Source organism: Anabrus simplex, chromosome 2, assembly GCF_040414725.1.
Source record: "Anabrus simplex isolate iqAnaSimp1 chromosome 2, ASM4041472v1, whole genome shotgun sequence".
NCBI lineage: Eukaryota > Metazoa > Arthropoda > Insecta > Orthoptera > Tettigoniidae > Anabrus > Anabrus simplex.
The window spans coordinates 1,063,728,861-1,063,754,108 of NC_090266.1; the positions used below are offsets into that span (position 1 = coordinate 1,063,728,861).

At 38.0% G+C, this 25,248-nt stretch overlaps 1 protein-coding gene across 1 annotated transcript in view; it reads left to right on the top strand.

The window, feature by feature from the left end:
• Positions 1-25,248, top strand: part of LOC136864697 (malectin-B) — a 182,104-nt gene that overhangs the window by 92,916 nt on the left and 63,940 nt on the right. The window lies entirely within an intron of this gene.

Consider the following 25,248-nt stretch of genomic DNA (forward strand, 5'->3'; position numbering starts at 1 on the left):
TCACTTCAGGCAAGTTTAGATCTCCCCCAATTATTACCATATCATTATTATTGTTTTTATGAGTATAATCTATTAGTTTCTCAAATATTTCCATGTGTCTATCCGCCCTTCCAGGCCTATATGTTCCTATAATTCCCACCTCCTTCATATTATCACAAACTAATTGTATCCCTAATATTTCATCCCTTTCATCGGTAAACTATTCTTGTGAGCAATAAGTTTCTTTCACAAGAACAAACACCCTTCCTCCCATCTTATCTCCTCAGTCTCTGCAATAAACTGTATACCATTCTGGAAATTCTTCTTTATAACTGACCCATTTTCTCAACCATGATTCCACTCCAATTACCACATCAATCTCATAAGATTCCATCAATGTACTGAATTTTAATTGCTTATGTACTATACTGTGACAGTTTACCAAGAGCAGTCTCAGACCCCCTTCGTCCGAATCGTTGGGTGAATGGTCAGCCTACTGGCCTTCCGTTCAGAGGGTTCTGGGTTTGATTCCTGGCCAGGTCGGGGATTTTAATCACTTCTGATTAATTCTTCTGGCTCGGGGACTGGGTGTATCTGTCTGTCCCAACACTCTCCTCATCATATTCAGACAACATACCACACTACCAACCACCACAGAAACACGCAATAGTGATTACATCCCTCCATATTGGGTTCGCGTCAGGACAGGCATTCGGCCGCAAAACAGGGCCAAATCCACATGTGGGACACAGTTCGCACCTGGACCCCACAGGTGTGGGAATAAGCAGTAGCAAAAGAAGAAAAAGTCTCAGACCCCCTTCTTCTCTAAAACTTAACTGTTGCAATTGGGTAACTTGAAATTCCTTAATTACCTGGCTTGTTTCCTGAATTTTATGGCACTGTTCTTCTGTACTCCTTGTGCCTTCAGTTAGTTTAAAGAGTACGGATGTGCAATTATGTCCTGTGGTACTATAAACTTTAATACTTGCACACATTTCCCCCACCAAGTTATTCATATGCATACCATGCCTTGTAAAATACAGGGTAAGATAGAGAAAATGACATGTAGTTAAGGAAGAGGTATCCTGGACTAGATAACTTGGTTAATATCCAGGAAATACCTCAAAGGTAAAGTTGTCTAACTCCCACCAAAGATATGTCTAAATAACGGCCAGGGAATATGTAATGGAGCAATACATTATAGTTTAATCATGTGTTGTGTTAGTTTGTTCATTGGAATAAGTTTGGTATTATTTTTTGAAACGAACAAAATTAGTGGCATGTGATAGCGATGATTACAATGGACGGACGGACTCACTCACTCACTCACTCACTCACTCACTCACTCACTCACTCACTCACTCTTCCCACAGTTGGTGGTCATCTGTGACTGGAGGTGGGGGGAGTGTGTGTCTGTTCGTTGTATTCGTTCGGTCATATGTAGTAAAAAAATATTTGATATTTTTAAAAACTAACAAACTCTTTGCATGTAATGCATTGGTTGTGGCAGGCGGATGTTCTCTCCCCCAGTTGGTAGTTATCCATGACTGGGAGAGAAAAGCATTCATTCTTTCAAAATCTTTCCATGATTTCTTCTTGGACTCTACAATGATTGGTTTTGCTTGATTTATTTCATCTATGTACAAATTCTTATCTTTATTAGCTCTTGTGTGGAGCCGTTTTTGATTAATTTTCTTTTTGCCTTTCCAGGCTGCCCTGAATTCATTATTCGACCAAGGTTTTCTCTTTTTCTTATCTTACACTCAGTATTGCCTAAGCATTCCTTTACCCTTTCTATTACTGTATCCCTGTATGCCACCCATTCTCTTTCTATATTCTGAACTTCTTGACTATTCTGTGGAACTTCTGCTGATCAAATCAGTGTACTACTATCTAATTTCCTTGCCATGGAGATTTTATTAATAATGTTATTGATGTTACATCCCACTAACTACATTTATGGTTTTCGGAGACGCCGAGGTGCCGGAATTTAGTCCCACGGGTGTTCTTTAACGTGCCAGTACATCTACCGATATGAGACTGACGTATTTGAGCCCCTTCAAATACCACCGGACTGAGCCAGGATCGAACCTGCCAAGTTGGGGTCAGAAGGCCAGTGCCTCATCCGTCTGAGCCACTCAGCCCAGCCTTGGAGATTTTGTAACCTTTTCCGTCTGCATATGGATTTCACTTTTCACTTTCTCTATGTTAGGCCTAGTGATGCATACTTCACTGGAGTTTGATAATGGTCTGTATCATAAAAAATGCCTTAAATACTGGTTCATTCTTAACAGATTTCCTTAATTCAAAGTGAATTATGATATAGTCTATCATGGATCTGGTGCACCATATGTAGCAGTGAATAGTCTTGTGTTTGAAGAATGAATTCTTAACTGCTTATCCTATACTAGCACAGGAGTCCAGTAAATACTTCTCATTCCTGTTAGCTTCCATATCATCCCCAGATTTACCCATCACATTCTCATATCCTTAGTTCTGTTTTCTGATTTTGGATTAAAATCTCTCATTAACTCTATCCTATTCTTGGTGTTGACTCTACTATGACATCACTCAGTGCTTCATAAAACTTGTCTACTTATCCTCAAATGCTCCCTTAAATGGTGATTACACTGAGACAATTCTCGTCATAATTCTTGCAACCATCAAACCTAGTTACGTCATTCATTTATATGCCTAAGAGAAACTATGTTGCATGCTATTGATTTCTATTGAACAGTCCTATTCCACGATGTTTAAGAATACGTATAATATCCTGTCTCTTCTTTGCTATCTTCCCTTACCAAACATCATTAACTCCTACTACATCCATACAGTAATTTTTGCTGACTTGTTCAGTACTGTTTTTTTTCTTCCTTAATCTCCATTGATATTAATAGTTCCCCATAGAATTCAATTTAATTTGTTTAGTTGTTTGCAAGGAGTACCTGGCCTATCAAATGGATACAGATTCCCATAGGTCTGAGGCTTGGTTAAATCATTGTGAGCTTGGGAAACTTCTGTCATGCCTGACGTTTAGTTTAAAGGTTTAACTTAGAGGATTACTGAATAAAGAAATATTAGACCAGACCTTCAAATAAACAGATGTCTAAATTTTTTCAGTGGGCACCTAATATTCCAATGACAGTGGTGCCCAATTTAAATGAACTCGGTAAATCATTTTTATATATTTTTTATTTTAACTTCTCTGATTTATCTCTGAAGTAGCATGATGTCCTATTGCTGGTTGCAGAATATTGCTTATTGCTTTAAGAGGTTGGCATCACTGGACTGACGGTGAATTATAGCATCATAGCGGCCATGTTGCCACTTTCGCCACAAAAGATGCTGATTCGACTAGACTGTCCACATGTGTTTGTATTTTATCTACATGAGTCCTCTGTGTTTGCTTGTTGCATGAGTTACATTAGTAAGTTTGTTTCTTTGACGGGAAGTGCATTTCTCTGCCGTCTCTCATTTGTGACTAAAGAGTGTTGCTTCAATAAAGTACGTATCTTAGGTAAAATTGAGTTTGCTTCAGTAATCGATGGTATGTCAACTCAAATATCTTGTTCTTCTTTGAGAAAAGACGAAAGATTGCTGGTAAAACAGAAAGTACTAGCAGTAGTTTATCAGATGTAAATGTGCCATTATCTAACTACCGCGATTCTGGTGTTACTTTTTCCAGTAAGCCGAGCACACAAACCATGAATGAACAGATCGAAAGCATACTAGTACTGGTAGCTCAGAATGTAAGTACTCAACCAGTAAAGCAAATAGGTCTTACAAAAAGTGCTTGAATTTCTAAGGCATAGACAGGTGCAAGGGACTTAATTGAGGAAGTTTGATTGACTTGAATAAGATGATAAACCTGCTCTATATGCCAAATATTTTCTAGTATATGTAAACCTACATCAAGGCTTGTTCTGGGACTAGAAGGAAAATGTAAATTAGAAACTAAAAGCAGCATGATAGTAGTAATAAACATGAGTCTTGTTTTAAATCATGGAAGATGAAAGCATTACCTGCTACAGCTCTGTTACCAAAGGCTATGCTTCATAGTTCTCCACAATTATTAAAACAACATTTTTTTAACATAGCATACCTCAGCTTACCATGGCAAACCTTGAAATTGAACTGCTCAAGAAATTAGGTGTTCAGTGAGTGAGATATATAACAACCAAACAGAATGCACAGATTTCAATATTTCATGGCTGGAAATATTCAGCAAAAAAGTGTTAGCATTATTTTAAAATCCCCTTGTATAACAGTATATCAGTTGATGGTTCAACAGACTGTTCTATTAAATCTTTTACTGTTATTTTTATTCAATATTAAAGGACATTGCAATCTGTGATTCTTTCCTTTGCTTAGAAACTCTTGTTAATGAAACTAGTGTTGAATATCATGATGTTATTGTGAATGTTTCTGAAAAAGATTTCTCTGCCATTTGAAAAAGGAAAGTTGGAAACTGATTGAGCTGCAAGTATGCGTGGGGGAAAAAGGTGGACTAGGAGAGGAAAAATCTTGAGATATTGGACCACAGTTAATCCAGATCCATTGTGTTGCTCACAGACTTCAACTGGCAGCTTTAGATGCTTGCTCCAATATGCCATACATCAAGGATTACACATTTTGACAGTATGTCAAATTTAAACACAGCAGATGGACAGAAAGCAAAAGGACTGTTAAAATTTTTCTTGTCAGACAGATTTGTTAAATTTCTAAATTTCTTATTTGTTTTGTTTTAACATTTCCAAGTCACTTTCAAAAGTATTTCAGAAAGATAATATTTTAATTATACAAGTTAATAGTGCAGTTGACAGTGCAATTTTAAAGCTGGACAAATTGTATGTTATTCCACGTCCGAAGAATTGGAATTTAACTCGAAGATTGATGGTGGAAATTCCAATGGAGTGGCTCTTCAGAATTCAAACAGAGGGGAGGCAAGTTTCTAAGCAGATCATAAAAATATGAGTAACAATGGGCAAAAATCACCTATTGTATATCTTGTGCTTCCTGACTGTATTTCAAAGCCGATATAGTGCATCTCTTTTTGCCCCACTCCTACGGGCCTCTATACCTGATATGTACGGTACATGTCACATTGTATGCCCCACCTTCATGCGTTCATTGCCTTTCTACTTCTTGTGAAGACCTAAGCCCACCCGAACCAGTTGAAGATAATTGGAAATATAAACATATCACTGGCGACCTCACATACAAACAGCAGTGACTCCTGAAACAGGTAATACAATCTCTGTTATGAAGAGAGCAGTTATTCTACCAGGAAATAGATAAACAAGCTAGCAAAATATTTCAGAAGATGAAGTAAAGTGATGAGTCCTTGGCAATGGCACCAATGCTTTGCATAGGGGGGGGAGAGTTTGGAGGATACTGGGTGTACTGGGCGAAGACAAGCTGAACTGAATGCACGATTGAAGACGTCGCAATGTTGGAGCGTGCCAATCCCATCCAAAAGTAGGGATTAACCATCGTACTGGCTGCAATATTATGTCTGATGACCTGAATGTGGCTCATGCTAATCAGTGCAGTGTGCCAGTGTCCTATCACAAGAAGAACCAGACAATCACATGTCCATATGGGGGGACCTGATCAGTAATGCTGAAGGTGATGGAATGTTTCCCAACCAGTTTGTAAAAGGAAACAAAACATAGTGTTTTTTGTATGATCCATAATGGGAACAAAAATTGGCCACCTGGAAATTGCCCCTATCACCATAATGGAAAATACTGCAAGATGGCAGATCAAAAGGCAAGGCAATGAGCTGTTTTTGACTCACTGAGAATTGTATGCATTGAGTTCTTCCCTCAAGAAACAATTCTAAGCAAGAATAGCAAGGAGATCCTTCGTCGTAAGCACGTTGAACAGTGGCGTAGAAGGAACTGGCGTTGCTACATGACCGTGCTCCTGCTTGCCACACCTGCCTTACTGCCCTGGTCTCACACCACACAACTTTTTTCTCCTTGTCCACTTGAAAGCAAAGCTACTTGGGCGTGGATTTCATTCCACTGAGGAGACACCACTACCACAAGAGCCATTGTACAAGATCTTCCTGTCGCTATCTGTTATCACTGTTTTCAACAGCTGTATAAAAAATAAAAACATTACACTGGTTACATTACCAAAATAACACACTGTTACATGCAATGGTTTTGTTTCCTGGCAAAATTTTTATGTTATTATTATACTTAATCATATCATGGTACAACAGGTTTTGAAAAACAAACTTATGCCTTTTTTATCTTAAAATGCTCTTATACTCTGTAAAAGGTCTTTCTAAATCATATGTAACAAAATGAAAGCATTCGAACTTAATCAAAGTCTTCTAGCATCAACACCACATCATTTTTCCTTTTCTCCTGCCACACTGAGTGGCTCAACTTGACATGTTTGACTCCAGCTCAGTCCTGTTGTATTTAAGGTGGTCACATTAGTCAGTCTCATGTTGGTAGCTTTACTGGCCCGTAAGAGAACTACTACCGAGCTCAATAGCTGCAGTCGCTTAAGTGCGGCCAGTATCCAGTATTTGGGAGATAGTAGGTTCGAACCCCACTGTCGGCAGCCCTGAAAATGGTTTTCCGTGGTTTCCCATTTTCACATCAGGCAAATGCTGGGGCTGTACCTTAATTAAGGCCACGGCCGCTTCCTTCCCACTCCTAGCCCTTCCTTGTCCCATCGTCGCCATAAGACCTATCTGTGTTGGTGCGACGTAAAGCAACTAGAAAAAAAGAGAACTACTTTGGGACAGATACCACCACCACCACCACCACTACTACTACTACTATTTTCTAGTTTGAGAAGCTTGGAGATTTTAAACATTACACTTTGAATATTCTCCCAGACAGTGTTTAATTTTAGAATTGAGGTGTAGCGAGCGATTTCTTGTAAATATATGCCATCATTTTTTTAATATTCTTGAAAAGTACAAGCCATATTTTTGACATAACCTGAAGAGAAAGAAGTACATCTGTAATACTGTTTTTAAGCATACCGGTAGTTATGGCAATGTGATGTCAAGGTTTTGATAAAATGTAAAACAGAAATGATAAAACTCCATGGATATACTATATAAGCTTTTGAGTGGGTGCAAAAATGAAATAAGGGGCTTGGGAAACTGAAAGAACTCAATCTTATTACAATGATATTTAAATAAAATTATTTCAAATTTTGGATAATTTATTTTTCTATACTCGCAATCATGAATCTGGATCATCTTCAACTACATCACCATCTGAAATCTATGGCTGGATTTCACTGTAGACACGATGGTTTGCAGAAATGTAGAGCAACATGCTCATGAGATATTTGTGTTTGGCAGTGGCAATCTTCCTTCCTTTTGGATACATTTTTTCGTGTTCTAGACTCTTAATATATTGGACAGATCATTATTTTCCCGTTGTTTGGTGTTTTCCTTCCTTTAGGTGGTCTGGCTGTCATGCTATTAGTAACATGAAATAGCAGGCAAGTTGACCGTGTGATTAGGGGCGCGGTGCTGTGAGCTTGCATCCGGGAGATAGCGAGTTCAAACCCCACTGTCGGCAGCTCTGAAGATGGTTTTCCATGGCTTCCAATTTTCACACCAGGCAAATGCTGGGGCTGTACCTTAATTAAGGACACGGCCACTTCCTTTCCATTCCTAGGCCTTTCCTATCCCAGCGTCGCCATAAGACCTATCTGTGTCGGTGCGACGTGAAGCGAATAGCAGTAACTTGAACTTCCTCCCATGGTACAAGTGCTGAATAATAGGTCTTGTATTGGATTAACCTGGGTTTTTCCTTTTCTACTTTTACAACAACAATCTTCCGGAATTGTATCTTCTGTCCTGATTGGCTGCTGTTTTTCCTAGTAATACAAGATGTTGCAGCTTGGAAATCGAAAAATCATCTTTTGCCATCTTTACACGAAAAGGATTTTTCACTCGTGCACTCTGAACCAGTCGTAACCAATCCTCAGCAGTGAAAACATAGTCAGTCTTTCGAATTTTCTTGTCTATTACTCCGAAGCCCCTATCACACAGAAGATACACTATGTGATCAAAAGTATCCGGACACCTGGCTGAACATGACGTACAAGTTCGTGGCGCCCTCCATCGGTAATGCTGGAATTTAATATGGTGTTGGCCCACCCTTAGCCTTGATGACAGCTTCCACTTTCACAGGCATATGTTCAATCAGGTGCTAGAAGGTTGCTTGGGGAATGGCAGCCCATTCCTCATGGAGTGCTGCACTGAGGAGAGGTAGCAATGTCGGTCAGTGAGGCTTGGCACGAAGTCGGCGTTTCAAAACATCCCAAAGGTGTTCTATAGGATTCAGGTCGGGACTCTGTGCAGGCCAGTCCATCACAGGGATGTTATTGTCGTGTAACCACTCCGCCACAGACCGTGCATTATGAACAGGTGCTCGATCATGTTGAAAGATGCAATCGCCATCCCCGAAATGCTCTTCAACAGTGGGAAGCAAGAAGGTGCTTAAAACATCAATATAGGCCTGTGCTGTGATAGTGCCACGCGAAACAACAAGGGGTGCAAGCCCCCTCCATGAAAAGCACGACCACACCATAACACCACTACCTCCGAATTTTACTGTTGGCACTACACACGCTGGCAGATGACATTCACCGTGCATTCACCATACCCACACCCTGCCATCGGATCGCCACATTGTGTACCATGATTCGCCACTTCACACAACGTTTTTCCACTGTTCAATCGTCCAATGTTTACGCTCCTTACACCAAGCAAGGCGTTGTTTGGCATTAACCTGCGTGATGTGTGGCTTGTGGGCAGCCGCTCAATCATGAAATCCAAGTTTTCTCACCTCCCGCCGATCTGTCATGGTACTTGGAGTGGATCTTGATGCAGTTTGGAATTCCTGTGTGATGGTCTGGATAGATGCCTGTCTATTACACTTGGTACCGCCGGCGGTCTCTGTCAGTCAACAGATGAGGTCGGCCTGTACGCTTTCATGCTTTATGTGTCCCTTCACGTTTCCATTTCACTATCACATCAGAAACAATGAACCTACGGATGTTTAGGAGTGTGGAAATCTCGCGTACAGACTTCTGACACAAGTGACAACCAATCACCTGACCACGTTCGAAGTCCGTGAGTTCTGCGGAGTGCCCCATTCTGCACTCTTACGATTTTGAATGACTACTGAGGTCGCTGCTATGGAGTACTTGGCAGTAGGTGGCAGCACAATGCACCTAATATGAAAAACGTATGTTTTGGGGGGTGTCCGGATACTTTTGATCACATAGTGTACGTGTGACCTGGTACTAGGTAATGATGTTCAATGGCATTGAATACCCCTGTCATTACAAAAGTATAATAGAGCATATAAAGTATGTTGTTCTTGTTTTGTGCAGCACATAAATCAGAAAATATGCAGAGTTTTCTCTTGCTTAATGTATTTTCTGGGTTACTGAAAGATCTTAAATTAACAATAAGCTATTTCAGAAGCACCCCTTGAAGCTACATTGTCAGGCCGTATGCACATTACAGCACTATTGTTATTGCATATGTGTATGCCTGGTTGTAAACCCACAATTGGCACAAATAAAATACCACTTTAGTAGGGATTTTGGCATTGGTAATGTTTTTTGTAGGCCTAAAGTTATCAAACAGTACTCACCATCTTCGCTGCACCGGGCGAGTTGGCCATGCGGTTAGGGGCGTGCGGCTGTGAGCTTGCATCTGGGAGGTAGTGAGTTCAAATCCCACTGTCGGCAGCCCTGAAGATGGTTTTCCGTGGTTTCCCATTTTCACACCTGGCAAATGCTGGGTCTGTACCTTAATTAAGGCCACGGCTGCTTTCTTCCAACTCCTAGGCCTTTCCTATCCCATCTTCACCATAAGACCTATCTGTGTCGGTGCGACGTTAAGCAACTTGCAAAATTGCACCTTCGCTGCTTGACTTTTTATGAAATTGTGTGAGAAGATTATGTGCCCGCATGTGAATGTATCTAGTTGTATGAAGTCTTCTTCTTTAGATAACCACGCATCACATACTTTGCGTGTGCCTGCATGTGGCACCTTGAAACATATATTAAATTTGCTATTGAATATAGTTCTGTATGTAGTATATGCAACACTTTTCATTCCATTTTTGTCATTTTCTTCCTTTAATAATCTGTAGACTCTTTTTTCGTGTAATGACTATTATACAGGGGAAATTTCTTTATATGTTCAATCACTCTTTTCTCAAGTTCTGAATACTTCTCTTTCTACTTTCCATGCTGGCCCCTTTTGTCAACATGCAGGGAATATATTGTTTGTCATTCATATCATTGTCACTATCACTGCACTCATCAAGCTGATCCTTAGACTTCAAAATTCCGAAGATGTCACAAAACCCTTTGGAACATACCCTCACAGACATACATTCTTTCTTCACGAAATAAATTAGTGCAAACTTTTGTCTACTCCACTTACTTTTCTTTTGTCATCGTATGCTCTTTCAAGCATTATGACTGATAAGGCTAAATAAATATGCATTTTGGAGGTTGTAGTCACCAATGTTACAGAACTATGTAAAAAGACTGTCTTTCTCATCTGAACTGAGTGTTTGTAAACCACCCATTTGACTTTACACTTGTCTGCTTTTGTTACACAGTTACAACCTTTACCACTCTGATTTGCAGGCACAATCTTGTTTGTTTAGAGCTAGTATATTTTAACCCTAGATTTCTTTTAACTTTGGCTTGTGTCTTTCTCCATTTGTCTTCATTTCTCTCCTCTTTTCTTGATTTTTCACAGCTACTCAGATTGACTTGCACTCAAGATCCACCATGTTGTAAACCATAATCATGTGACTACAAGTGGGTACGCTTGAAACAGTTTGATGATGCCAATAAATAATAATAATTATTATTAACTATAATCATTGCCCCACACTTGGGTGCAATTTGTAACTTTACTGTTAACAATAATAATAAAATAAATGACTGAATAAATAAAATTACTCAAACACTTAATAAAAATAATTAATCAAAATGTCCGCAGTATGGGCGCCAGAGTTCACCAGAATGGATCCCTCAAATTTAGATAGAGCATGATAATTCTTTATCTCCCAGGGCGTGTACATAATGTTGCGTACTGGTACATCTACTGCAGACCTTACCTAAACTTCTGAAAACGACTAAATAGGTAGGAACTGCACCTAGGTTCATCAATAACTCCACTGATCTTAAAATATCTAACTATATTCTCAATAAAACCCATGCATGAGCACCTCATCAACACACCAATATACACTTATAATACACAAACAAAATATTACTGGAAAACTCCATATTTACAACAACAACAAAGAAAACAGTGTGAAAACAAAAGCGAGAAGTAAGCCACCATTTGTGATTAGTCTGTTGAACAATGTACATATATGTAGATAAGTACCCTACACTGTCTCTGTATCAACACGACTTGCCGATTCTCATAATTGGCACTTATAATATCACACAGATACTGTACCTCATAATACTGTGTTCACTGAGACTAACACTTGTTTTAAACATATATTCACTTGACCAACACACGCTTGTCGATCCTGAACATAAATTATGGAAAGTCTGAGATAGCTTTCATCAACATATAATGCCAGGCCATCACAAGTGCTACAACACATAGTTGTATGTCAGTCACTTTTCACAAACATAAAGACTACGTTCCATAAACGTTTGAAGTCCAGTCCAGTATAGTGCAGTAGTCTCACTCCAGTACTGTATTGTGAAGTTTCACTCCCGTACAGTGTGTGTGGTTGACTTCCTCTGTGATGTCGAAGTGTATAAAGACCTCAGCTCTCGCATGATACGTCGAGATTCATCCTGGCCATCCAGTCATGAGTATTTCCTCTAGTCAAGACCATGCCGTGAACTTCTTCTTGGTCCCAAGACATAAACAAACTCTGGGGTGTTTCACATGACTCATCGGAGATTTCCGACTACAACATCAACAAGCTCATGTGATTCTGGGCTATTCACATGACTCATGCAAAGTTTCCAAGTTCAATATAGCAGTGTTTTCCCAGCCGTTGTACAAAACAAATTACTCATACCATATATGGAGACCTTCCAGCTTACAAATATTAATGACAAAATATACAACTGAAATAATAATGATGATAATAATAATAATAATAATAATAATAATAATAATAATAATCGAATACTGACAATAATATCTCTCACTTCTACATATAGTGCGAGGGTGTGATATATGTACTATCACACGCTGTTGGCCTGAGGGAAATAACGTTCGGCATAGCTCACTTCTCACTTTCGCACAGCAGTTACACGATATCTAAATTTACTAAAAAAAATCATGTAAAGAGACTACTATGATGAACAGTGTTTTTAAATGTGATAGAAAATATGTAATAGAATATAATTATGCAAATATCTCATTTTTTACTAAAATATGGCATAGCCCACTATCGCTCGCTACACCTCAATTTCACAATTTCAGTTCTAATGTGAAGGAACAGTGCCTTTCTTTGCATTTCTTAATGGCTGTGCACCTATTACTAACTTGAAATTGTCAGCATAGTAAGCCGCAGCTTCGAGCCACATTCGTAATCTTGTTACAACTTGCGAAGGTGACAGTGGCACATTAGCAGCCTTTACTACCAGACGCCTGCCTACACGATTAATCAGTATACATGCTTTTTCACACGTGGAAGGGTGAGTGTAATGTCACAGCTCGGTGGAAGGAAGATGTGTGATTAGTCACGGCTGTAGACTTGTGCAAATCACAATTATGTTGTAGTACATCATTTACTACATTATTGTTTGAGTGGAATGTGAATTATAACTGGAGCCTGGAAGTTCAGGCATTTATTTTTGCTAAAATAGGCAGGCAAATAAGCACTTAACATTTAGGAAATGGGCAGTCAAAGAATTAAAATATTTATATTGACAAAAATGGGCACTAAAATAATAGATGCTCTAATGTAAGTTACGTAACACATATCTCCCATCATATTTTAGTACTTAATCTTACGTTCCCCAATGGGTGGGGATGACAGAATAATGTCAACGGTATCCCCTATCTGGAGTAAGAGGTGACTGTAAGTGGGACCAGGGCCTCGCAACTTGCTAGTGTGGATTGGCGACCACGGTTCCCCTAGCTGAGTCTGGTGTTGCTTCCACTTACTTATGTCAGGTTTCTCGTTCTTACCTTTCCTGTCTGACCTCGCTTGGTCAACTCTTGTTCTTTTCTGACCCTGACAGTACTAGATTTGTGAGGCCTAGGGAGTCTTTCATTTTCATGCTCTTCGTGGGCCTTCCTTTTCTTTTGCCAATACCTTCATTTTTCTAAGTATTGGACCTCTTCCATTTTTCTTCTGATTAGTGTTAATAGAGGATGGTTACCAAGTTCTTCGTCCTCTTAAAACAATAATCACCACCAGCACTAAATTTTACGTAACAATGATGGGACCTGGCACCCCTCTCGGCCATTTGGCTTGTGGTGTTTTCAGTCGAGATTTGTGCAATATGAAAATATTGCTTGTGTAAATGTTATTTTTTATGTATTAAGTTCAAATGATTTTTTCTTTATTGTTAATGCAGTATGTTGGATTTGTATATTTTTTATTTCCATGGATTTATTTTAATACATAAATAACAGCAGAAAATATCCACAACAACTTAAAAAAGGCAAAAAAGGCATTTAACTATCAAATAGACTACAGAAGCTAAAATAGGTGAAATAGGCGACACTTCAATATATCCACCCAAGCAAAAAAGGCATTTTGCCTAACTTCCGGGCTCTAATTACCATATAACATTAAATTGTAACAAAAGTTTGATGTTTGTCTTCATAAATAAAGGCACAAAAGCATAACATTTTAAACACCTACCTTCATATGCTCCATTATGAGAAAATCATATACAGCTTTATATGTCTCTGGTAGGTGTATAAGTTTACTCAAAAATATTGAGGATATTTCAGTAGTGAACTTCAAATCCTTAAACGATCTAAACTAACTAAACTAGAAGTGTAACAAAAATAAACAAAACTATTTGAATCATGATTATGTATGAATGTGACAGAGGTCATGAGTTACATTGGGAGGATATAACAGAGAACAAAATTAGTAGGATTAATAATGTCTAATTTAGTAACACGGGAGCTCCCATACAGCTGCTTTAAAGATTTTTCCTCTTTGTATAAACCTGATATTCTCCGTAATGTTGTTCCATTCAAGAAATGCAAATACTGTGGTAGTTCTGAGGGTCAGCAATATAAAGAGGGTGGTATTACGTGCTCGGGTAGTTCTATCATAACGTTAGGAGAGGTCATTGAAGGAATTTCTCAGGTAGGTTGGGTGTGAAGAATTCAGTATTTTATGAAGGATACTTAGATTGTGGTAAGTACATCGCACATTTAGACGTGGTCAAAATGGGCAACTCAGCAACATGATGGCTACTTCAACTTCCAAGAATATTCATTATTTCAGTTACTTTTTCCTTGTTGTTTCAAATACATATTTTTTCTTTTAAATTTTACATTTACTTATGTTTCTTTTACAAAATATTGGACTTTTGTACACCCACATTACAATAAGAACTTATCATAAACCTGAATGTTACTCACTTCAACTAAGTAGGGCCTATCCACTTTATTATAATGCGGTATAATTTAAGCCTGCCTACCGTAGGCATACTGCCACTCTGCCCTTCTGTAAAATTGAAGGTCTCCAGAAGGTGACAGTTTTGCAATTATACAGTACATTACAGTTTCTTCAACACCACACTGAATGTATTTCTGTTAATTGTGTTTTGTCATCCATCAAGTCCTTCCTTATAGGGTAGTAAGCTCTCCTTCCTTCTTTCCTTCCTAGATTATAGCTATTGTAGACAATTCTCACGGAACTCTTGACTACTGAGTTAACTATTACAGACTATGAATAACTTGTGCAATGTTGTAAGAAGGACTGAGTTAACTGCACGGAACTGAAATGTGAGCATAGTGTCCACATTCTAGAAAGTCAGGGGGGAAAGAAAAAAATTTAGTCAGAAAGTCAGGGAAATAGACGAAAAATCTGGAAAGTCAGGGAAATATTCCCCAATGATGGATTTGAGGGAATATTTTTAGGCTCTAGTCTGCTGTAACCCAGGCTATTGTGGAATTTCTTTTTCGGGCATTTTTTCACAAGAAGTACACAAAAATTCTACAATTTTTGTTGTGCCTTGTGTAATTTCTTTCAACCCTTTTAATGTTATTCTTTTTTATTTCAGTTCTAGGATGCTTCCTTGAAACTCATGACAATGGCTGACAAGCAGTGTACATTCAATAAACTTTGGCTAGACAGTAAAGTGTTTCATGAACTGAATGGTTGGTTGGACATATTAGTAAATGATGCAACTTCAGCATATTGTGAAGCGTGTTGTAAATCATTCAAACTTAGTAATATGGGTAAACAAGCATTCACTTTTATTGCTAAAGGACCTACTCATGTAAAATACATGAAAGCTAAGTCTTCCCAGCCAACAGTTTCTTTCTTTGCAAAGAATACCTCTACTCCATCTCCACTTCAAGATACGGAGCCAAGAGTTAGCACTACATCCACAGTTACAAAGGAATTAGCAGTGCCAGGAACAAGTCAAACGAGTTTAAAGACCTTTAGTGTGAATAAAGATAATGTCACATCGGCTGAAGCTATATGGGCTCTCCAGGTTATCAATGGAAAGTTGTTTCTCAACTCTTGTGACGAAACCTCTGCAGCATTCAAAACAATGTTCCCAGACAGTAAAATTGCTCAAAACTTTACTATGGGCAAGACTAAGGCTTCCTATGTTATAAATAGTGGATTAACCCCATATTTTAAAGAAAGTTTGCAAAATGACTTAAAACAGCGCTCTGACTACGTTGTTTGTTTTGACGAATCGTTAAAACAGATTTGTCGAAAGAGGACAAATGGCCTTGTGTCTAAGGTTTAGGGACGTAAATTTTCAAAAAGTTGCAACAGGGTATTGGAATAATGTATTTTTAGGCAGGGCAACTGCGGATCACATGGACTCTCCTTACCTTAAGGAAATATTTTAAATTTCTCAATGGATGGGCCAAATGTTAACCTCAGTTTTATTAAAAACCTTTTAAATCATTTGCAAGTGCTAAACCCCGGAGGGCAAATCTCTTTTTGATCTAGGCATATCCAGTTTGCATACAGTGAATGGAACCATGAAAACTGGGATCTCTAAAATTGACTGGGACCTTTTTCACTTTTTCAGTTCTCTGTACAGTCTTTTTAAAGATAGCCCTGCTTGATGTGCTAAATGTACAGACATAACAACACGCACCGATTTCCTTACAAGCTTACTGCAATAAGATGGTTGGGAAATGGACGCTGTGTTGATCAAGCTCTTAAAATATATGACCACATTGACAAATTTGTGAAAGAATACACTGGAAAAAAAAAATGAAAACCTTCAATACCTTAGAGAAGCTGTGAAGAATCCACTACTTACAGCAAAATTAAGTGCTTTTAGAAGTACTGTATTTTGTCAGAACTTTTCCTCAGAAGACTTCAAAGTCAGAAACCTATTGTGTCTATGAATACAGACCTAGACTAATTGGAATTCATTATATTCACCTACATTAGAAACACAAGTTAATTGCTTTTGATCTCAAGATTGCTTTAAATCCACACGAAATAGTATTAGATTGCTGTGGTATAATTTTATTCACATATTTGAATTACTTGTACTCTATTGATAAGTTAGTTGTACTTTGTTCCTTGGAAATGATAAGATCAAGGTTAGGCCTACATGTTACCTTTAAACAATTTGTTTATATATATAAAGTGCCATAAATGTAATTGTTTTTCCATAAATAATTGAAAAAAAAAAGTGGAGGGACAATTAGGCCAGCAATGGGAAAGGTCAAGGCTGGAATTTCCTTTTTTTGTTCCTTGTAAAACATGCTGTTCGTTGAATTAACTTTTCACTCAGTTTTCGTGAGTCAGGGAAATTTTTCTTGGTAGGTCAGGGAAAGTCAGGGTAACTTGAGAGAACATTTCTGTGGACACTATGGACTGAGGACAGACGTGCAAATTTCATGTTGGATAGGAAAGCTACAGAAAACACTGTCATGCCTCGGAGATGTATGAATCAGCCCTCAAACGCTTCATACACTGTGATTGCACACATTAATCCGTGTATGATACCACTTTATATGTGCATGCACCTATAACGAGGTGAGCTTTCGTGGCCGAATGAATTTTTGCTTGCCTACATCCGATCATGCGCGCTTATGTGCACGGACTATACCACAATCAATCAGTCAGTCTATCATGTACGCTTGTGGGTACCGTATGTGGTAATATGTATAAAGGCCCCCTGTTGTCAGCCATGTCCAAAATTTCTTCCTCGCGACTTTAAGTCTTCAGAAATACTTTTGAAGATTGAAATCAAGATGATCACTTCAGGAAATGACGATCGCAGTGTTTCAGCGACGCAAATTTCTTATACTACTCAAGTGCATGTGGGATATAATATCATAAGACCTCTAATGGCATCACACGCATAAGGTGTTGCATTTGTTTTGGCCATGAGAACACAGTTATGTTCAATCTCTTTGGGTATCATGTTAATGGTTAGTAGACTTGATTTTCCTGTCTTTTCTTCTTCCCCAATAATTCAGACACAAAGTTAACTATAAATCCTGCTGGCCTTCTGACCCCAACTTGTCAGTATTTAGAAGCATATAGAAAAACTCACTCGGTGACGATAAATGAAGTCCATACGTCGCTCCTTCTTTCTGCAGAATTTGTCAATCACCTTGGCATTGAACCCCTGGAGTCCATCTTCTTCTCAGTGGAGGGCATTGCAAAGGCACTTAGTCTTTCTTGTGACATGGTGTTCCGCAGGAAGGTCTTGATCCTCTTCAGTGATGAGAAATACCTCTCATGCTCTGAAGTAGTCGTGGGTGTTGTTACAGTACTTTTTTTTTTTTGCTAGGGGCTTTACGTCGCACCGACACAGATAGGTCTTATGGCGACGTGTTACAGTACTAATATCTTCAGAAGCTTACTAATTTGGTAGAATGTACCTTGCAGATTACTACAAATTACGAACTGCAGAAGTGGAACTGCTTCCACCAATATTCTTAAAATCTGACCTACAATACAGAACCGACAGTTCTGTTCTGAGTCTTTTCTTTTCCTGCGTGCTACAGGCCTTGGACAATCACATCAAGTTCTTTATCTGGAAACGTTTTAGAATAATAAGTTGTTACAATTACTATGTATTGGAAAGGTGGTTTTTAATATTGTAACAACTTATTATTCTGAATTCCAATACGGCTTATAATGAGATTTACTGCTTCTAGGTGATCCAAGGTTTGGAAGCGATCACAGGTCTCACATGTTATTCTGTTGCACACTTCCTTGGCATCACTGTGCCGACATGATAGCCTTTGTGTCAAAACATATCGGATGTCAGGGTTTTCAGGCGTTTGCTCTATTAATCAGAGTTTCGTCTTAGGCCTGACACTAGACTCATCAGAGTGGGATGTGTCAGACCCTACCCTACACTCTGATGAGTCTAGTGTCAGGCCTAAGACAAAACTCTGATTAATAGAGCAAACGCCTGAAAACCCTGACATCCAATATGTTTTGACATTTTTGAAATGCTCTATTGGTGAAAAATATCTAATTCCCTCCATGGGAATTTAGAATTTTCCACGATAGCTTTTTGCGTTTGTTTGCTGAAGAACATGTTTCTCCAGAAGTACTGACAATGCTTTCTACCGATTCCCTGATGTTGTTTATCACTTGAATGAAGTGTGACACAGCATATTTTATTTTTACAACATCACCTGTTCTTGACTGCAACTGTTTGTACATAATGTGCACATGTGGCATCAGTTTATGAAAAAATGATAGCCAAAAGATTAATTCCTCTTCTTCTAAGCTGCGATGAAGCCCGTTTGCTTCAAGGCAAGTTTTATATGATGGGGTTTTCCCAACGTTAATAAACACACACTTATGGATTCACTTTGTTCGTAAACCACATTTACGGTGCGCGACCTGAAATTCCATCTAGTTGCTGGTCCTGTTGGAATTCTTCAAGCTGCTACTGCTTCCAAATCAGACATCCATTGCGGCGACCTTGAGAAGACAACGGAACGCTGAAAGATGAGCGAAGAACACCTTAACCGACTGATTCTGCGAAGCAGTATGTTCCATTGTCAGATTCAGCTGGTGTGCATAGCATTGGATGTAATTTGATTTGGGATAGCAGGCTTTTATCTTTTCTTGCACTCCACCTTCACCACCACTCATTACTGATACCCCGTCATAGGTCTGCGCAATAACTTTGTGTGGTGTACCTTTAAACATATTGTTCATTTCACTTAAGATACATGATGCAAGAGCATCTGTATCCTGACCTTCTGGTTTAAAGAAGTCCTAAAATCGTTTGTATGGAATACCATCTTTCTCATACCGAAATATGAACACTAACTGCATCTGCTCTAAAACATCAGTAGATTCATCGACCTTTACACTAACAAAATCTGCTTGCTGTATGTATGTATGTATGTATGTATGTATGTATGTATGTAATGTATGTATGTATGTATGTATGTATGTATGTATGTATGTATGTATGTATGTATGTATGTATTTATTTATTTACAATTTGGTTTATGTCGCACAAATACAGATAGGTCATATGGCCATGATGGGATAGAAAAGGCCTAGGAGTGGGAAGGAAGTGGCCGTGGCCTTGATTAAGGTACAGACCCAGCATTTGCCTAGTGTGTAAAATGGGAAACCACGGAAAACCATCTTCAGGGCTGCCGACAGTGGGGTTCAAACCCACTATCTCCCGGATGCAAGTTCACAGCTGCGGGCCCGTAACCGCAGGGCCAACTTGCCTGGTTTGCTGTATTTCTTCTATGACTTCTCTGCAGGTTTCTAGCATGCAGTCTAACAGCTCGTTCTGGTTGTTTTTTTAGGTCCCTTTGAAAACTCTTTTTCTCCTTTACTGCACTGTTTATACTTTACAAAGGAATAATTAAATGTATCCTCCTAATTCAATACATTGTATTAAGTGTATTGTATAACAATTGAATTAGGAGGATACATTTAATTTTTCCTTTGTAAAGTGAAATCCATCAATACGGAATGATTCTGATATTTTGTAATGCACTGTTTATGGTAGAAATTAAGTCTACTGGGCCTAAGAAAACACCAGGATTGTCGGAACTATCACTTTCGTCGTGCCCTTTAAAGCTAGTTCAAACCTACCACAAAAGTTTAATGCAGTCTGTAATTCTTGATAGCACGTACATGTTCTTTTCCACTTGTTGATTGTGCTTTTCTTTTTCTTTGTGATAAGCACACCTTAATAATGTTGCAGTGTTAACCGTTCCTAAAGCACTTAAGTTTAAAGATTTATTAATGTGTTTCTCACTGTCACTATGCTTCCTAATTAAAGTGTTTAAATGCCCAAGATCTCTAACACCCACTGTTCCCCAAGATTCACTATTGCCTAAACACAAACACAGAAAACTGTTAATAGAAAGACCCAATCGTTTTCATACACTTTTCTATTAAATTTTCTAGCATATACAGTTTTGTTAGAAGTGGCTTTCTGAGCAATATCTACGTCTGGGGTAGGTCTATCTAACTTCTTTACCTTAATTTTTTCTTCCAGGGTTCTGGTTGAAAATGTAGTTTTCAAGAGGTTCTCCACTGAGTTTTTCATACTGAACAAACACTCAAACAAGCCCAGCGCATATACACATTCCTCATAAAAAACTAATGAAATGCACAATAACACCTGCAATGACAAAACATTCACGAACTCAGAAACACTTGGTGTGAGCACACAAAAACAGAACTTCTCAATGTTACCAAAAGTATTGGAATAAAGCCAGCAACACTATAATGCAAAGTTACATCAGATGTTGCTATAGTGAAATTTATAAACTAGACAATTTGTAATTAAAGAAAATCAGGACATCTTGTCCTTATTTTGACAACATAAAATGAATAATTTTTATAGTTCATCAATTTACAAATGTGGGTATGGAATAGGCAAGTTGGGAGTATTAAAAGACCTGGCGGGAACAGCTGATGGCTTCCTATACAGTATTTTATTTTCCTGTTTGCTTTGAGTGATCCCCGCTTAATACTACTGCTGAGTCCAGAGGGTGCTACCTGCCACGTTCTCATTTCAATTGAAATGCAAGTGTGACCATTGCTGCCTCTCTGCGGTTGAATGAAGAATCACTGTGAAGTGATGTCTTGGCTGTTATTTCCACAGCATCAGAAAAGTTGGCCATGCATGTGCGAAAGGCAGAGTTCCTGCTTTCGGCAAAATTCTTACAGATTCTCTCTGAGCTGTGATCTGCACAGCACCCAGAGTGGAGTGCGCGACTGTTACCGTGGTTTGAGGGGAGTTGAATGATTTCCTGTTCTTTGGCTGATATCTTTTTCAATGCACTGTATTTGATTTCAGGATCAGATTTTCAGTATGCGCCAGGTAATTGAAAAATGCTACAAGAGGAATAGGCAGCTGTGTTTATGTTTCGTAGATCTAGAGAAAGCATATGACAGGGTACCGAGGGAAAAGATGTTCACTATACTGGGGGACTATGGAATTAAAGGTAAATTATTAAAATCAATCAAAGGCATTTATGTTGACAATTGGGCTTCAGTGAGAATTGATGGTAGAAAGAGTTCTTGGTTCAGGGTACTTACAGGAGTTAGACAAGGCTGTAATCTTTCACCTTTGCTGTTCGTAGTTTACATGGATCATCTGCTGAAAGGTATAAAATGGCAGGTAGCGATTGAGTTAGGTGGAAATGTAGTAAGCAGTTTGGCTATGCGAAAGCCTGCAGTCTAATATCTTGGAACTTGAAAATAGGTGCAATGAGTATGGTATGAAAATTAGTCTCTCGAAGACTAAATTGATGTCAGTAGGTAAGAAATTCAACAGAATTGAATGTCAGATTGGTGATACAAAGCTAAAACAGGTTGATAATTTCAAGTATTTAGATTGTGTGTTCTCCCAGGATGATAATATAGTAAGTGAGATTGAATCAGGGTGTAGCAAAGCTAATGCAGTGAGCTCGCAGTTGCGATCAGCAGTATTCTGTAGGAAGGAAGTCAGCTCCCAGACGAAACTATCTTCACATCGGTCTGTTTTCAGCCCAACTTTGCTTTACGGGAGTGAAAGCTGGGTGGACTCAGGATATCTTATTCATAAGTTAGAAGTAACAGACATGAAAGTAGCGAGAATGATTGCTGGTACAAACAGGTGGGAACAATGGCAGGAGTATACTCGGAATGAGGAGATAAAGGCTAATTTAGGAATGAACTCGATGGATGAAGCTGTACGCATAAACCGGCTTCGGTGGTGGGGTCATGTGAGACGAATGGAGGAGGTTAGGTTACCTAGGAGAATAATGGACTCTGCTATGGAGGGTAAGAGAAGTAGAGGGAGACCCAGATGACGATGGTTAGACTCGATTTCTAACAATTTAAAGATAAGAGGTATAGAACTAAATGAGGCCAAAACACTAGTTGCGAATCGAGGATTGTGGCGACGTTTAGTAAATTCTCATAGGCTTGCAGACTGAACGCTCAAAGGCATAACAGTCTATAATGATGTATGTGTGTATGTATGTATTTGATTGTAGATAACATTATTAAAGTAATTTATTTTGAAATAAACAATGTGCTGCAGCTCTTCAGAACATAAGGTATGGCTGCCCCTGTCAAATACATCAGCCTCGGGTTGGTATATTTACTGGCACATAAAACAACTCCTGCAGGACAAAATTCTGGCACCTCGGCATCTCCAAAAACCGTCAAAATTAGTTAGTGGCATGTAAAATCAATAACATTTATTTATTTATTTATTTATTTGTTTATTTGTTTATTTATTTATTTATTTATTTATTTATTTATTTATTTATTTATTTATTTATTTAATTTATCATGCCTTTTACTGAGGATACCTCCAGTTACAAAAGGCAGTAAATACATAGAACATTTAAAAAATAACATAGAAGGGTTGAATAAAAGGGAACAAAAAATAAAATAATTGCATTAATTAATATTATCCGTGAAAAAAGTACAGTAAAAGGAAATACTCTGCTCATAAGACACAATTTACAATGAAGTAAATTACAGTATTATATAACAATATTATTATTATCATTAATATTATTATTTCTGTGCCCATTGTTTCATCTGCCGAGTCCTACTGTCGTGGAAAAAAGTATAGACACCGTACTTAATACGTTAATAAAAAGTTTATCCTTTGCCCCACATAGAAACAAGCTACACCAAAATTTAGTTTATTTTATTCTATGTTTAATTATGTGGATTAGAAGTTTTTATTGTGCCCAGTTAAAATTTTAATGCAGCTTGAACTAAAAGAAGTGACGGTATTTTTTCCATTTTCCTTTGGAGCGCTTACTTTGAAAATTCATAACTTTAAAAGTAACGTTCTGATCGTTATCAAACTTTACCGCGTCTTAAATGAACTTATTGTTGATCTGTATACCAAGTTTTTATTTCATTTTATATTTATGGAAAAGGTTGTTGTAAAGTTTGTGAAACAACATTTTCTTATTACTGGGTGATCATAGCCATAAAAAAACTGGCTCGTTATGAAGATTATGAGAATGTCAGGCTAAAATTAAAACTGCTTTTTGCATGAATGCAATTGCTAATTTTATATTGATTTATATTTAATTGAATGGTTTTGAGAGAAGAAAGCAGTGTATTGGCTGAGCGGTGTTGCTCAGTTGGCCTATTTGCCGCACCAACTGAACTCTGTCACTGCTCTTTATCAGCTTTGAGTCATGTAGAGCTACTATGCAATGAATGTGTTGTGTTGTGGGGTAAGAAAGTTGAATAAGGGAACAACATGCTAGATGACGAAGAGTGGTATTTTCCCTGCATCACCTGGAACTTTAAATACAAGACATTTCAAAGGTTGAATGCATCCCACCATTATTGGTACCTTAAAGAGGGGATTCACTTTGAATAAATCCTATAACCTAGCTCCAAGTGAAGATACGTTTCAATGACCTGGCCAGTAATCCAACCCGGGACCCTTGTATCCGAAAACCAATACACTCACCAAAATGTAAAAAATACCGGCACTTGTTTGTTCAACCTGCGTTAAAATTTTAACTGGTTACGATAGAATTTTCTACTCCACATAATTTAACGTAGAATATGTGAGACAAAGGATAACGTTTTTATTAGAGTTTTAACTCGGGTGTCTATAGTTTTTTTCCATTGGTCATTTCCTTTAATTTACCGAATGTCATTTTACAAAGCTGAGGGGCATAACATTTTCTAATTGTTGACTCATCTAGGACTGATTGTTTTGTTTAATCCTCCAGAAACACAACATTTTTCTTCTATAAGTGATGTATCTACTGAGATAAGTGTTTTACAGAGATCATCTCTGTATATCTAATTGAATATTCTATCCAAGCACTTGCTTTTATCAGAAAGTTATTTTGTTGGAAAATTGATTTTTGTTTGTTTTGTAGACCCATTGCTATAGTGTATTCTTAATCAAGGAGAATCCCACTTTTCATCTCTCTAGAATCTTGCTGACTACTGCAAGAAGGAAGTTCATTTTACTCTGTTCTTTCCCTGGTTGTTGCTGGAAACACTATCATCAGGTAGTGTTTGCATTTTCCCTTTAGGCAGAAGTTTAATTAAAAATGTATTCAATGCAAATTATGTTGAAGAATCAAAAAACATAATTCCAGTAATAAAAAAATATGACAGTTGAAAAATAATAATAGTCAGAGACTCAAAAGGTATATCGTACTGTAGCACATTGTTATTTGACCACTAACCACCAAAGTCTGATTGCTTGTCACGATCATACAAGTTGCACTGCGAAAGTCATTGACACAGAAATTATTTTTTTTTAACTTGCATCACAGCTGGGTGGGTGAATCTTTGTGGTTTCAAACTGCATTATTTTAAACAAGTATGACCCTAGTGATTGTGATTAATTACACAAGAATGCAATGTGGTTGAAAGATTGGGAATGTGGGAGTTGAACACTGGTCATATCTTGTGTCACACGACATACTCTTTAAGAGAACATGTACTGTACTCTGTTTTGCAATGTTCACTTTTGTACTCTCTTTTTTTTTTTTCAGCAGAGTAGGCTACTTTTTTTTTTTTTTTTTACATTATTTATCTTAATTAACCAACAAATTAAAATTAAAGAAAATATACAGTAGAAGTAAAGTGG